The sequence below is a fragment of the Rousettus aegyptiacus genome, unplaced genomic scaffold (genome assembly GCF_014176215.1).
Source record: "Rousettus aegyptiacus isolate mRouAeg1 unplaced genomic scaffold, mRouAeg1.p scaffold_m13_p_5, whole genome shotgun sequence".
NCBI lineage: Eukaryota > Metazoa > Chordata > Mammalia > Chiroptera > Pteropodidae > Rousettus > Rousettus aegyptiacus.
In genome coordinates, this window is record NW_023416308.1 from 94933548 (window position 1) to 94938256 (window position 4709).

The window sequence follows — 4709 nt, forward strand, 5'->3', positions numbered from 1 at the left end:
AAAAATAATATCTAGGTATAGATATGACAGTGCATTTTTGTGATGTTTAGAATTTTCTTCTCTTTGAAAGGCATAATGACTTTGGCCTTCAGAATATTTCAGAAATTACTCATTATGATAATTTATAATAAAGAAATGCTGATAAAAAGAAAAACTCTTCAAAGTTTTGCAGTCTTAAACTTGACGTTTGGAGTTTAAATACACCCTCAGATAAAATGATTGCCCTTCAGTTCCATGAGCACTTCTCACCATCTGTAAGCCACAAAACTGTCACTCAGAGTGCTGAGATTCACATCTTTATGGGTGAGACGAGGAGGAGCCATATCTACTCTCACTATGTCTCAAGCTTGGGACACGTGCCAGGGCAGCCAGATAGGACCTCCAGGGCTGAGTGGGTGGTGTGATGTTCCCTGTGTGGGAGGCCTCCTGGGGAGGCAGAGTGGTGACCTCACTGGGAAAATGAAAACAGTCCAATAAAAAAATGCTTATCTTGGAAGTGATCTGTCTGAATGTGAGACCAGTGAAGGTATTGTATTTCCAATACCCTTTTAAAAAGAAAAGCCATTTTCCATTAATCCTGTATGGGGAAGAAACCCCACAGTGCTTCTTCTTGACCGAGAGATGATGATTCAGGCAAAAAGGATCTCAACTCCAGGTCTTCAGAAAGACACAGTGAGGGAGTCAACTTTAAAAGAACCAATCATAAAGTTTTCCTTCTAAAACCAGAACAGAGATGTGCTCCTGGGAAGCGCCGCTCTGGAGAAGACCCAGCCACATAAGTAACCTCAGCTTTTAGCCTCTGGTATTTACCTCCCCCCTCTAGGATTTGTCTCCTGATACTTCCGATGCTGCCCGTGAAGATTTAGTGTTTCCCTGTCTCTACAGCCTAAATGCAGACAAAAAAAAAACAAAGGTTAGATATTTCAAAAGGACTTTTATCTAAAATGCAAAAACACAATAGGGAGATTAATCAAGAAAATGTCCAGACACCCTGGAAGTAACATCAAGAATCTGATTCCACCATGGTTGTCCTTTCATGTTCTGTTCTGGGCCCTGTTCCTTGCCTAAAGGGATCTCTTGGCAGTTCTCAGTCCTACAGACCTTGAGCATGTATCTTTCAGGGGACTGGGGAGACAAACTCCGATGATAGACAGTTTAGTGAGGATTTAACATTCTATCACCATTAATACAACGTTATCACCTCTTCGAGTGATATTTACAGGAAATTAACCTACCCAGACACATTTTAATGCGCAATATCAAAAAGAGCTACCTCTCTTCTGTTTGGTTTATAGAAGGTTTGGACCCATGGCCTTGGTTTAATTTGCAAAGGATTCTGAGTAGAAGTACCTAAGAGAGTAGTTTGATTTAAAAAAAAAAAAAAAAAGCTTGGACTTTATCTGAGGTCTCTTCTCATCTCACAAATTTTTCATTTTCTGAATCTACAAACATTTCTGTCGATGACCTACCAACAGATCCTTTTTTTCCTGTCCGAATGAAAATTCAAACCCACAGTCTGTGTATTTCAGAACTATCTACGAACATGACAAATATTAGGAGTCCCCTAACTCTATCTTTGCTCTGAGTTCTAGAAAGCTAATAGTTGAATTTGCCATTTGCCATTCATCTTTAGAAGTTGTGCAACATTCTCAGGTATAAATTTCTGAGTCTAACTTTACTCCTGGATTTATTCTATTCTTACTTTTCTCTCAAATTTATCTCTTTAACAATTTTTGTCCATTTCCAACTATATAGTTTTGTTGAATATCTTACTTATTTTTTTTCTTTTTTATCAAGTCAATATCAGAAAAATTATCTAAAACTTGAAAAGGGATTGCTGGATGTTTTCCCAGCACCTCTTCTTAACAATCTATTGTCTGAGATATTTTATAGCCCTATAGGGGCAGAGGCTAGCTTATACATTTTTGTATGGCTGGGATGGAAATAATTTCTCTCCCATGGAAAAGATAACCTCAGAATTTATGGTTTATGACCCAGATGAACAATAACCAGTTTTGTATCTAATTTAACACTCTTACCCTAATATTGGTTTCTGAAATGCTATTTGGACTGGTTTTAATATCTTAAAATTTCCTTCGGTAATTAATAAATTAAATATGATCTTTGACATATTTTATATTTGTATAAAAATAATGTTTTAAAAATCATACCTTAACAGCAAGTAGAAAAAATAAATAGGCAACACTAGGTATTTGTTAAAATCTGTAAAACTTTTCAACAGAGTGTGAATTTTAATATATGTAAATTAAAAATAAATCATTTAGGAAGTCAGGGAAATCCCAGATGAAACACAGAATGTGACAAAAAGCAAATCTACCTGAAATGCAAATGAATGAAACAAAACTTAATGAAGGGTATGGGGCAAAAGATGTTGATCTAAGTAATGAGACTAAGGGGGCACATAACTGTACAGAACTCTGTGCTCTAGTTGATAAAATTCTTTTCCACAGGGATATAGGTTAACAAATCTCTAACCACTATACAGGTATACCAGAATTCACAATTAAGTAAATGAATGGCAGATGATAGGATCCAGGTTTCTTATTGTTGCAGAGAGAATTTATAAATAAGCAAAGAAAGAAGGCTGGATTAGAATTGGAGACATCAGCACAAATTCATGTTTGGCTTAATATAGATACAGATAGTTACATACGTAAATATTAATAGATACATGGGGAGCTACACACACACACACACACACACACACACACACACGTATATTTATTTCCTTCTTGGTCAGCTGAGAGGGCCTGGAAGCAACAACACCCCATCAGCAATGAGCATGCCTAGCACTCAGATCTTAGTTTCTAATACTATTCTCTAATAAAGGAAACCAGAGCTTTTGGAAAAATGGCTGATTTTAGAACTGAGGCAGGAATTATGTAGGATGAGCCTGAAGCATCTTATAGTGCCAGAAAGTGAGGAATGCTCTAATGAATGAATGAATGAATAAAACAAAATGATGGAATTGTGTCAGGGAATATGGGAGCCAAGTGACAGAGCTCCCAATGACCAAAGTTAAAACAATTTGAGCAACGCAACAAGAAAAGTAACATTGGATTATAACCCAAAATATAAAACAAATATCGAGTCCCTATTGATATAAACAAGTAGGAGAGATTAGACAAATGCAGAAGAATTCCAAATAATATATGTAGATACTCTCTGCCCTCAAGGAGGTAGAGTATAACTCCCCACTCCTTAAATCCTTAAATATGTACTGTGCATAGTGACTTTCTTATAAGTAATACAGTATGGAAAGGGGGGGGTGTAAATTTACAATGGAGAAACCTAAGGAACACCTACCTTGGCCAAGATACTGAGGTCAACATCATCATTCATAAATTATGTTGATAGCATGATGTGATAAGAATGACACTTTATACTCCTCCTCCCATCAAACAATAACCCCAGTCTAATTATGAGAAAAATGTTAGATAAATTTCAACCAAAGGACAATCTACAAAATACCTGACCAGTAGGCCTCAAAACTAGAAAAGTCTGAGAAACTGCCACAGACCAGAGGAGCCTAAGGAGAAATGACAACTAAATGTAGTTTGGCAACCCAGATGGGATCCTGGAATAGAAAAGGGATATTAAGCTAAAAACTGAAGACATCTAATAAACTATATCATAATAATATAAGATGTTAATAAGAAAAACTGAGTGTGGGTTATATAGAACTCTCTGTTCTATCTTTGCCATTTTTGTAAGCCTAAAAATACTATAAAATTTAAAAAATTATTGAAATAAATAGGTACATCATTGAAATAAATAGGTAAAAGCCCAAATAAAGATATATCCTGCAAAATATTTATCAATGTCATGAAATAAAAAATAAAAAATAACTCAGAAACTATCAGAGATCAGAGAGGACTAAGGACGTGTGACACTCTAAAGATGTGAAATCCTGGATGGAATCATAGAACCAAAAAAAAGACACTAGTGGAATAACTGGTAAAATCCAAAAAAAAAAAAAAATGTGCGGCTTAGTTAATAGCATGGTACCAATGTTAACTCCTTAGTTTCGACAAACGTACCATAATTGTGTAAGATGTTAAGGAAAGTCGAGTGAAGGTTTATGGGAACATTATATTATCATTGAAACTTTTATGTAAATCCATAATTACTTGGAAATTAAAAGTTTTTAAAAACATTTTTTTTTTTTTTAAGTAGGTGAACCAGGAGGAATAACAGATACGTGCAAACTGGAAGCGAGGTATACTGCTTTCATTTGGCCAAAAGAAATACAAAACTGCTGCCACTGGAACTAACATGTTTTAAAGAAGGAGATGATCAATAAGAGCATCAGGAAGACTGCCAGAATCACAGTAATTCTCTCCCCAGGGATGGGAAAGTATAATAATCTGGATAATAAATCTTATATTAGCATTTATCCGAGTACAGCTCAGGCCAAGGCTCAAGAAATTCTGCTTTTCTTAGAGCTCTTGCTAACAAAATACACCTCTCTCAACAATCTCAGGCACTGGGTGTTAAAGATAGGGATGCAACAATTAATGAGATTCCCCTTTCCTACATGATCTAATCATCAGCCCCTTCTATACACAGGAAGCCTAATAGCTGTTCCTTCATAAACATAAGAACAGTTCTTATCTCACTGACCAGTTAGAAGGCCAGTCCCTGCAGGATGGCCACAAATGGCCAAGATCCTGCAAGGACTGGGAAGA